Genomic DNA, 12,412 nt, shown 5'->3' on the forward strand with positions numbered 1-12,412 from the left:
GGGCCAAAGTGGTGTGTTGCCTCCGCCGAGGGGCCTTAAGGGTCCAAACGCTCGGCATCGGCTCAACTACCAGGATCCCCTTTTCCTCGGACACGGCGATGCCACGCACGGCTAGGCGCGGGTGCGCGAGTCCGTGGTGATGCACTGTTCACCATCATCCCCTTGCGGGGATGTGCCTGCGGATGCTCGGGAACCCGTGGTGTTGCCATTTACCAAAGCCTGCAAGCTGCAGACGCCACCCTGCGGGGAGCACATGGGAGAGGCTTTGCCCTGCAATGGGCGTAGTCAGGCTGATGTTGATGATGATGACTGGTCGTCTGATGGAAGTTAACACCACAATGTTTAAACAAAATTTGCCACGCAGAGCCCAGTGATTCATTTGCTATAAGGCAACCGTTACGCAGCTGCGGCAGCAACAGACAGCTCCTTTTAATGCAGCAACATTCCTAGTAAGAGAGAAAGGTTTAACGCCTGGAAAGATGAACATAAAACCTGGAAAAAATGTCTTCACATATGCTACTCAATCTTCCGGAACGGGACGAATACAGAGCTGGAGGGTGATGCAACATTACAAACAGCTTCATGCAGTGTTCAAAACACTTGGTTTATACGCTTCATGCAAGTTATCTTAATGTGCACATACACAGGCATTATCTAGTGCATGTGGCACATTAAGCATGAACATGTCTCAGGGTGAGGCGAAGGAACCAAAGGAGAATAAAAACAACTGTGAAGTTGCAGGCATCACAATTAAGAAGGAAGAACAGTAACACGACAAGAAAAGCACAAGCATGACAGCAGCAAGATAACACACAAAGGACACAAGAAATGCAAGGCTAACGTGGCCCTCAGAACAATCTTTCAGGGAGGCAGCATCACAGGCAGGCAGTGGTATTCTGGCAAAAGGTTCATTAATGCTGAATGATAACGCTGGATGTGTAATGATTTTGGCAAGCCCAGTGCACTCCATGAGGAATGTACAACAGGCTTCATCAACGTTTGTTGCCTGATGTGCAAGTGTATAACCTTCCCTGTGTACACTTCTCATCACATACATATTAGGGCCATTGTTGGTTCTTTTCAAGTGGTGTATCATAATGCGGTTAGGCAACATTTACACCATACACTGATGCAATGAAGACCCTGTGATGGCACTAATGTTCACTGCAGGAGAGTAATGCTCCAATTAATTGCATTCACATTCAAATTAGTTTCCTTTACTGTGCATTAACATAAACAACCGAAACTCTGTATGCACACTAAAACATGACGTCTACAGTTCAATGAAGGCCACCATACCATCAGTAGGCGTTGAAATGTTGGCAAAAGTCTGGAAGGACACTGAGGACAAGTCGAAGTTGCTCTGTAACAATTCATTACCCAAAAGTTGCTCTGTAACAATATATTACCACATTCCAATAAGAAAGGGCCTGCTTGTAATTAGAACAAAGCTCGTGTACAGCTCATAGATTATTTGATCAAAGAAACACTTGAAGTGCGCAAGATTACCGTGGTGAACTGCATTGGCAAGAAGGCTATTACAGTCCTTGACTATGTGAAAAAAAATGGAACACTTAAGATGCACAGTGGTGTGTGAACATGGGTGTGTTTTTCAGCATGATTAAGTCAGTTTGAAACATGGTAAGCAAGTCATGAACAGAAAGTATTCATCACGAATATAATGGTACAACAGGTTGCAAAATGAGGAAATTGGAGTCATTGCTCGTGCATAACATTTAGGCTTCCTGAAAAATTACCTTCTTGTACAACTTTGCTGGCTATTTTTCTTCAAGTTCAAGGAGAAGTATGAAAGCAATCCAAGAAAGGTGGAAATAGGCTGCTATCTTGTTTTGGACTGTCAGAAAAAAATTTTTTTCTTTGTGATTACTACCAGGTATTATCTTTACTGCTGCGTGGAATGCGATGGCATCCTAATTAGTGCTGAGATGTTATTGGGCAATATGTACCACCAGAAAAGAAAGGTATGGAAAGCCTGCACACACCACTGTCAAGGAGAGGTTTATAACAGGACATCATTAAAGCTGCCATTCAGCAGAAAACCCAGCGTTATCCAACCGGCATTGTGTCAAAAAACTGCACCACGCATGCATGTCTGGAACAAGTCACTGAAAACAGCATTTGTAATTTAAATCAAATTTCAGCACATGTCTCAAACTACTTCGCCTTAATAAAGTAATAGATTTTACATACAAAAAATTTGATTAAATTTCATTCTGGCTTCAAAGACGCTCGGGTCACCAGCCAGGCACTGACTACCGACTAGATCACGCAGGCACATTGACAGTACTGAGGTACAAAAATAGAGGGGGGGGGGGGGGGGGCGTGATGTGTGCGTGCTGTTGGCTTCATTTGAAGCTTAGTAATGTAATTACTGCAGTTAACTAGAGATGTGCCAGTCAGTGAGAAACCAGTTATAGTAATATCATGTAGGCGACCTGCAGTGTGCAAGAGTTCAAAAACAAGAATGTCGAACCTGTGTTAAGATAATTGTGATACATGTGCGAGCATAAACGGAGAACAGCGACTGTGTGTGTGAAGAGAAACCACTGCAAGGATCCATTAAAACTGTCGCATAATGCCTCAAATGGTGAGCTTAAGTGTCCTCCAACTGTATTGGAGGACACTTAACAAGTTGCTATGTCTTTTAGGTGTTGCAACTTGTCCGAGTAAGGTGTGTTTTGCATGTACAGTGAGTGGAAGCCTGTATTGCCAAAATAATTTATTTTCATCACTGTCCTTAATGAATCCTAAAATTCTTTATGCAGCCTAATTCAGACACATTACCTAGGGCAACATTACATATTGAACAATACGCCTCGTGTTAAAAAGATAAGAATTTTTGGACAGACCCTCCTTTCATAAACATACAACCGTGGACACGCACATTATTGTTGCCTAATTTGCAAAGAGGAGTACCCAGAAGTCACCTTTGCTAAACAAAAAAGTGGAAGCACGTACACTGACGGTCCAGTCACAATAAGGGTGTAGAGGGTAAACAGGTTGTCTGGGATTTTTCTTAAAGCCACCGAACATCCCCAATTTACATGAAGCAAAGTGCAAACGGCTGAGTCAATGAAAGTGGGATCGAACACAGTTTGACTGGGAGGTTGATAGCCCAGAGCACAAAATTATCCCGGAAAAAGAAAAAGATATTGGACCTGGGAAGACCACCTGAGTAACCCAGAAAGATGAATAACAAAGTTTACTACTACTACTATTACTGTCAATTTCCAGCTGGATTACTGAACTGGATCATACCCTTCCAGCTGCAAAATGCCATTTGGAGCTTTATTGTTGAAATTACGTCCAGCTCCATAATTTACACTTACAGTTACCTTCAACTGAATTAATGTAGAATTTGAAGCTTTTCGTCAGGGGTACAAATTTCAGTTCGAAGATGGCAATGGCTAGCCTGACAAAACTCTGCCCAAGCCTTCCATTTTCATCTCGAAGATAATGACCATGAAACAATCGGTTGACTTTTCCGTCAAGAAAAACAGTTAATTGCGGTATAATCACATGCAGCATGGGAAAGAGCCAGTCGAAAGCAAGCACACAGAGGCAACCAAATGCCATGAAGCAAAGCATGTTGCAATCTTACCATACAAACAGTGCCACACAAGATGTGTTGCACCCTGGAGAGATGCTATAAATGACTGCAGACGCAGCAACCATGCTGTATGTTGAGCAAGTTGTGAACTGCTGGCTCTCCACAAACGCCAAAATAAACAGCAAAGCACTGATGAAAGCATGTCCAGTCAACACTATGATGCTAGAAGGGAAACATTTTGGTGCCCTCCTGTCTCACTGAAGCACCAAATAAAATGTGCGTTGTGTACAAACAGAACACGTAAGGAGGCAATACAAGGAATGGCATATCTTCAAAATCACCAGCGCATGTGTTGAAGCACACACTCAGCAAGTTGGCCGATGGTAGGCGGAAAGCACTTGGGAAACTTCCTGACTTTGTAACAATACACCCTGTCTCGCTGATGTTCATTAAATACTACACAATTACTCGCTTCACAACACCTTCGCATTAGCACGCGCACGCTTGGTTGCTCGAGATCTTGCGGTTTAGGCGGCATCCTTCCAGATCGCCATTCAGGAGGCGTCTGGCAAGACTGCCAGGGGAACCCTCCTCTCTAACGATGGTGGCGCCACTCAATCACGTCTCACGCATGCGCAGTAGGCTGAAGCGCAGGTATTAAGCACTATTATTGCTAATTAACTAATTACTATTTAACTGTGAGGACTCCAGCCTGCTTACGAGGAGAAATGTGAAAGCATGCGTTTTGAGGAAAGGTTTTTGAGGGAAGGACAAGTAGCTCTCATCCACGGTAAAACAGAGCGGAAAAACACAAGCATGGAACAAACACGCATTATCACACCGTCTGAAAAAAGTTAGGCGAAAATTTCAAATTGATGTTGTATTTTCGTCTCGCAGAAAATTAAGCAACATTTTCTGAGCTGTGCAGCGGAAGCGAGAGTCCCTACTAGGAAGGAGGATTGGTGTTGGTTGTACCACAGCACACGTAGAGAGGAGGGTAGAGTGCGTTGAAGGTGTATACAAGATCCCCCTTTCATGCGGTGGATGGTATGTTGGCCAGACTGGGCGATGTCTCAACGAACGCCTGAGGGAGAATCACAATTCTTTGGACAGGGCAGCTGGTTCGAATTTGGCGCTGCACTGCAGTCAACCTAAGCACACATGCGCCCCATTGCTTCATCAGACATTCGTCATCTTCAAACATAAGAATCAGATAGTAAGGGAACTAGTAGAGGCATATCACATTGACAAGGGGAGTGCAGCATGCATTAGCAAGCCCTTATTATCACTGGCTAACCGCGAAATCACCTTTTGGAGCATGCATTTGTAGAAATGTAGATTTAAGTTGTTCAGTGATGACGCATTGCTTCTTCAATATTTTTTTGTTCTGATTAGTGTTTCGCGGGAATAGTATATGTACACATGTGCTTAATAAACCACCAGTTGAAAGTCAGCGCTAGTGTCGTCGTGTTTGTTCCGTCCTCGTGTTTTCCCGCGCTGTTTTACCATGGATAGTAGTAATCAACCTGCCCAGCTTTCACTACTTCTAAGTAGCTCTCACATCTCTCGAAATCTCGGTGGAAACCTCAACCACTTTTGATTTTAGCTATGGTGTGACACTTTTATGCAAACATCACCGATCGCGAGTCATGAGCCTAAAAAGGCTTTCGCCTTGAAACTATTCTCTGTAGTCATGAATACCACTAATAAATTGAAGGCCAAAAACATGGTCGTGTTTATAGAACAGCAACAAAATGAAGAACACTTCACCAGCTTCTTAGCAGTATGCTGTTAAACTTGAAAGAGAGAAAATGCGCATTGATTGCTTGTGGCATAGCTACATGTGAAAACCATGGCAGTGAGTGCGATTCCCACACTCAGCTGATCACACAATTCCTGCCTGTCAGGTAGAACCCAAATGATACTGTGTTCTCCTCCTTGTTGTAGATGTTGATGCTCCTGTTATTGTCACCACTCACCGGTGGTGTCATGATCCTGCAGCTGAGTGTGGATGAATGCCTTCTGTTACACAATGCAAGCTGTGCTGATCTTCGAAGAGAATCTTGACCATGCCATGCAGCAGTTGACATCTTTGCAGACACCTCATGTAATCATTCAGGAGCCTGGTACGGCCACCCAGCTAGGTAAACAGTCAAGCCGAGATGTGAGCGAAGAGTGATCTGGCATCAGGGCCTTCGAGCTGAGATCCCATGGTGATAGCGGTCCGCCACATCTGCATTTGACGCACACCATAACCTGCAAGTTAATGTTATACTCTGAAATCTTCGAACAAGGTAGACATTGGGTTTCCAAATATTTTAAATTCTTCAAGCTGCAAGTCCAACTGCAGTCTGTTTTACGTATCGTTGTAAAATATGTTTCAGTGCAAAACCAATCATTAGTACCAAATTGAACTGTTTCCATAATAGCTACAGGTACTTGATTGCAGATTTTCCAAACTGATAGCCACAAATAATTTCATATTAGAGTATTTTTACACTTAGTAAAAGAAACTACTACAAAATACATTGCAAGGAAAGGCACAAGTTAAGTTATGTGTGACTACCTTGAGTTTTTTAGTACATGCAAGCTTCTCCATTTTGTACCCATCAAAATGAGGCTGCCGTGATGTTGTGGTCAGTAAGAGAAATCCAATGTCACAGAACAACTGTGTGTATAACCCACACCTATCTCTGCTGTCATCTGAAAACTATAGCCATGATTCATGTACATTATTTTGATATGCAGTTTTATTTACACTGTCCTTCCTTGCTCTATAAACTATGTATAAATAGAATCAGATATCACTAGCTGTGTGCAATCTTACTACAGGTGAACATGTTATTCCTTCATGCCTGCCACAACACACTAAGCACGTGCTCACCAGTTTGACGATTTCTATGCGGGCAGCACAGGATAATGAAGAGATATTCCACACAAATGGGTCATGGATGGATCCCACACAGGCTTCTTGTGTGCTGGCACCTTCCCCGTCAGGAACAGCACACCTGTAAAAAAATGTGCAAGACTCATATATTTTTGTTTTTCCGCGAGCCCTTACAGAAATAGTTAGGGAAAAAAAGTTTTCGTCCTCCTGCGGTCATTCCCACGTGACTGCTGTGTAACTGATGCTGTAGCACTGCCATGAAAATTTAAGCTTGAGTAGAGAAACCACCTTTATGTGGTTCATTAGTAATGCTTAAGGCCGGTTATAGTATTTCTTTAAGCTTTCACGCAATTTTTTTTTCCACGCTTAAGGGAACGACTGTGTGCTGCAAATACTCATCTGCCTGCTTTGAAGTCATTTTCAGCCTGCATGCAAAAGGAATGAGAATGATGCTCGACAAACTGTCACCGCTACAGCTTTAGATTTCCTTACCTCAATGATGGTGGAGGCGTCACGTTGTACCTTTCCCGACAGACGTTTACGCTGTCTTGCTGACACAGCTGTGATCAAGATAGTGCGCCAGTGCACACGGATGTCTCGTCGTGACGCCCGACACATTCCTGGAGTTTCCTCCTCGGCCGCGCGAACACCTATCACGTCATCCACTCATCACGCGCGCAAAGCCCACCCGTTCAGCGACGCTCACTGCTGGCGATCGCACCTCAGAGCTCGACAGTTCGGCACTGCCTCTCACCCCAGTGCATCCTTGCGCAGCCACCACTTCACACGCCTCGTCAGATGATTGCACAGAAGAGCTGTCTAGTCAGAGACAACTCGAAAGCGTCGTGGTGCTATCGAAAGTCGCTCACCTCTCACAATTCTAGGGTTTAACAAACGACGAATAAATGCAACGATCAGAAAAACTCATTAAAACCGTCGAAACGCACCGCCAGCGCCGCCATCACCACGCTACATTAAGCGCACGGACCGATGATTTCTTACTGCGAGCGAAGGGTTTGCAATGGGAGAGCAGTTAGCGCCCGAATGCGGCAGCATATTTAAGCTCTGGCTAATAACGCTCTAATCCCTTGCTTATTTCACATGTGCACTTATGACGCCGTTTCATTGCATTGTGCAAAGAAAACAAAACTTTTATAAGCTTAGTTTTGGCTTCAAATAGATACATGTCAAACTGCGGTGACCTAACGTCGTATGAATCAGCGTTGCATTCACTCATTTGCATAATTCGGGTACCTTTCGCGGGGCGAAATTATGGCAGCGAATTTCCATCACTTTTAGCAATGGCGGCACATTGTAAAAATGACGACACGTCATTTTGACATCACTTCATAATACGTGCGTATCACGTGTTACACGTGACATTGTTCCAGCCTATCAGATTTCAGGAAGCGGCCATTTTCGGTATGCATCTATTTTATCCAAATTGGTAAGTCGAGCGCATGTGCTCTCATACGTACCACCTGTATCTTCTTTTGCCCTTCACAATCACTTATATTTACCAGCCGGGCACCAAGAATAGCGCTGCTGAAAATGTTTTTTCAATGCCACGTCAATTTGACGTCAGCACGAAAAGTGCTTCTGCAACAGACGATGATTGACACCCACCTTGCCCAGCCCTGTCGCTGACTGACAGTTCTGACAGCCAATCAGAGAGGCAACATGGCGCCGACAGGCAAACGTGAATATCGAGAATAGACCCCCTGGCAGGTGGCGGTTAAGTCACTGATTGGTCGCACGAGGTTGCGCGGGAAAAGCAACTTGGATCGCACGAATTCAACGGGGGCAAAACCAGCTGCCATCCAAGGACAGTGGCGCACCGCTTAACTGCTGTACCACTGTACCAGGACTGGTACGGGACTCCCAGGGATCTCTGAATGTGAAGTAAATAAACAGCAATTCTGCGTATATGGGCATTAAATTATTTGACATACCGTCATACCTTTAAGGCGGAGCGCGGGTCGCGCTGGGGTGGCGACTGCCTTCACGAAGCTAGCGCACTGATCAGAAGGGGTGCGGCGGCGGATACGTAGAGCCAAGCAAATGTAAAATCCTCAGCTGCATGACATAGGGTTGCATCACGCCGCATCACGGGCCGACTGCGCTCACGATGCGAGCCGGCCGGCGCACGCCTTCTCACTCGTGGGAGCTTGAATGTCGCCGGGTACCTACCGTGAAAATAGGCATGAGAACGCTTCTTGCTTGATGCTCGGCCATCATGGGACCGCAACGGTCGAAAATGTGACCCAAGTCGTTCTGGCAAATTGCCCTGTTGGAAGAGGCGGCAATCTTTAAACCCAGGCGATGTGCTTGTGGTAGAGCATCCACCTCGCATTCGGGTGATTCTGGGCTTGGTCCCCACAGCTGCCGGGTGACCATCAGTTTTATAATGGGTACAAGATTTTCCTCAGCCTAGTGATCGACTCTTATGGGGTGAAATGCTTCGAGAAGGGCCTTTGGTCACTTCGCCCTCTCGCGATGGAAAATCTATAGGGCATAGGGACCGAAATTATCCTTGTGGTGTAAAGCCTACCGTGGCCCTTTTTTACACAAGGTGGGCTCGAAAACCCCTTTCCCAAACATTTCGCCCGAAATAAGCCGAGCACAAGGCGAGAGGAAATGTTTTACCTATTGTATCACCGGTGGGTAGACGGCTGCACAGGGAATTGAACCCCGCACTTACCGCATGCGGGGTGCTCAAATCACTCTAGGGGCTCAAACCTACGGCAGAGTGACGAGATTTGAAGGCGCAGGCTCCTTTGCTATAACCCATCCACCCTGAAAAGCCGAGCACAGGGCACTGGGATAGCCTTGCATCCATTTGAAGGAACCGGTGGGTAGCCGGTCGCCAGTGGGGAGCCGAACCCGCTTCGTCCAAGACAGGAGTGAAATTGTGAAATTTTCTCTTTGAAATGTCGAAGGATCGCTTGCACTTGTGACAGTCGAACGTGTACGTCTGTTGAGACACGCTGTTGAGAACGTGTACGTCTGGTGAGGCATCCCCATGCAATCCCGGTAACACGAACCACCTTTGCAGGTCGACGTGTTCAAAACTGGGTTTTCCCCAAAAAAGGCGCACCGGGGGTGCAGCCTCCTCCAAGCGCACATCCGTGAGGAGTCCAGGCACCGGCCCGGAGGACGCTTGCACACATTTGCACCGGTGGATGTTATGCGGTGGGTTTCGAAACAACCACTAATAATCACTTTGAGCCAGAAACGAAAACACTGTGTGCGCTAGACGTGGCCCCACATTTATTGAGATGACTTGAGGCGCGATGAGAGGCGGCGACCAGCCAACAACACGTCCGCTCTGCCCGTGTGCCTTAAATGTTCCACTGTGAGCGTGTCCGGCACCTCCCCTTCATTTGAAGCCCCAGTCCATGTGGTGGCGCTGCAAGGCAATCGATGGAATGGTGCCATATAAGTTCGCCAAGAATACGAAATTTCAAGGCTACTGAGTCGGCCCGCTAAAGACGTGGTCACTATTTTGAGGGACATTGATCCAGTATTCCTTGTAGATGCGCTGCCTAAGAGGGAGACAGTAAATACTGACATTCACGAAAAACCCTGCAGAAGCTAAAGCAGCGTTACCACCGTGTCCGAAATAAAAAAGGTGCGAGGGAGATTTTTCTCCATCACGATAGCACCCGCCCTCACACCAGCCTGAAAACAAAAGAAGTGATTGCCAAATTTGTGTCGACTGCGCTGCCTCATCCGCCATACAGTCCTGAGGTAGCATCTCCTGATTTTCATTGTTTTCGGGCGGCTAAAAGATGCGCTGCCCAGACTTCAGCATATGACTAGAGCCTTCACTCGCCATCTCTTTTCTCGCGTCGTGAAGGCACGGCTGCACCAGAAGGAAAACAGCTGGCACAAAGCAGGCATGCATGCCCTCGTTCACCGCACGAGCAAGGCTATTATCGTTGACGGAGATTACGCTGAAATGCAATATAGATCCGGCAGATATGTGGTGGTATTCTCTGTTAATCGCATAAATATTTATTAAACAATGTTTCAGAAAACAACGAGGAGTGTTAATTTATGGACAACCTACAAATGACGCATGCCGACGGTCTTGAAAAGGAACTCGGGCCTTAGCTTAACATTTCGGTCAGTGTGTCCACGCTCTGCATTGTTTTCCACCGCCACGACTAAACCTTGGCCTGCGACGCGCACCCGAAAGCGAAGCATGATGCAGGTGCGGCAATCCGCTCTCCTGGCACAGCAGACGCGCAGGCGACAAGCGCCGGGGACGCAAAGCAAGCGCAAGTTGGCAGCGTTTGGACGAAGAAGTGCGGTGGTTGCCTAGAAGCTCTTCGCACGTGATCGAAGGGATGTAGGCCGCAAGAGCGCCAGAGAAGCAATATAAGCTGCGGAGCTCCGAATATGCCCGTTAACAGTATTCAATCGTCTGTCCCTTTTATGACATTGGGTTTGTATTTCTACCCTGGAAGCTTACTTTTGTAGCTATAGCTAAACTACGCCCCCTCTTCGACCCTTCAGCGTTTCACCAGTGGAGCTCCGCGGCGGCGCCATTGGTCACGTGGCTGGTCACGTGGGTTGATCACGTGGTGCGGCCACTGGTCACGTGGTTGGTCACGTGGTGCGGAACAGCCGGCGGCGCGGCGCGCAACAGCTGTGCGCATGTGCAGTTTCAAGTGGGACGAAGATGAAGACGGAACGCCCAGCGGAACGGAGCGGCGAAAGACTGACTTTGCAATTCGACTGAGCCACTCGGTCAGATGTAGCTATCGCGTCACTCCAAGTTTAACCAGAGCTAAACCACAGCCATTTTTTTGTACTATTTCATCGCCGCGTATTATTGGCCATACCGTACACAGCAGGTACAAGCCGTTTCCCTTATGCATAGCCAGCAACGACGACAGTAGGTGTCATAGTCAGCCCATGCCATTGACAGATTTTATTACAGTGCATTAACTTCTTGTTTATATACTACGCGCTTGCCCTCGTTCAAAAGAGCCGTACATTACCTAGCCGCCTCTGCACTCTGCTTGGTGCAAGTCATCATCCAAAGTTTTACATCTATTTTTTCCCCAGCCATTTCTTGTTGCTGACCTGAGAAAATATGGCTCGTGCACTACGATTTCTTGCTCTTCGCCGGCCCCGCTGGGAGCGATATGAAAAAAAAACGCAGTAAACCGAAAAGCACCAATATTCAAGATAACTGTGGGGCTCGCAGCAAACAACAACGTGGTAATGTTTTTTATTTTTTTTGGGGGGGGGGATTATCAAAACGAATGTCTGCTGTCACCTTGTTTAAGATACACTGCTGTTTCTGGGCAATCAATCACTCTTCAGGCGATAACACGTCACAGATATGGTACGTACCCGTAGCCGCGCCGTTCTTGCCTATATCTTTTTGCTCATGCACTGAAGACAGGCAAAGGTGCTCACGTATCACGTTTTTGTTACTCTGATTGCCAAGAGCCGGTCGCAGTTATCTGAAAAACTAGTATAACTGATAGAATTTGCTTTCTTGAGGTTCTGCATTCCTAGGGTCCCAGGCTGCTGACTTCCACTTTTTTAGTAACTTAACATAAGCAACCTTAACAATATATGCAGGCAAGAATGCCTGCTAGAGTCTTCTAACCTGTTCCTGGGAGCTACAAGTCATCGCATTAACACATGATTGTGGCACAGCCGACGAAATACACAAAAAGAACAGAGAAGGACCGGACTGAAGACCCCCGGAGAAAAAAACAGAAGTGCTCTCCAAAGCACACGTGCTGCTTGAGCAGTGTTCGAAGGGTGTTGTTAACAGACGGGCGCTGTCGTGTGGCAAAGTGTACATGGGCAAAACGGGGCGGGATGCAAACACACGACTAAGAGAACACAGAAATTCACTGCGGTCGAACACGAATGTGCACTTGGCTCCCCATAGCAAAACGTGTCTCTGTCATCGCGAGTTTGGAAAA

The 12,412-nt window shown here is 46.5% G+C and overlaps 1 long non-coding RNA gene across 1 annotated transcript; it reads right to left on the minus strand.

The window, feature by feature from the left end:
- Positions 1-5,513: 5,513 nt before the first annotated feature.
- LOC144099416 (uncharacterized) lies at positions 5,514-7,178 on the minus strand. Its single transcript, XR_013307399.1, has 3 exons — positions 6,951-7,178; positions 6,456-6,579; positions 5,514-5,827 (listed from the first exon to the last, which is right to left on the minus strand). It is a non-coding gene; the product is annotated as an uncharacterized LOC144099416 (long non-coding RNA).
- Positions 7,179-12,412: the final 5,234 nt, after the last annotated feature.

Source organism: Amblyomma americanum, chromosome 1, assembly GCF_052857255.1.
Source record: "Amblyomma americanum isolate KBUSLIRL-KWMA chromosome 1, ASM5285725v1, whole genome shotgun sequence".
NCBI classification, from domain to species: Eukaryota; Metazoa; Arthropoda; class Arachnida; order Ixodida; family Ixodidae; genus Amblyomma; species Amblyomma americanum.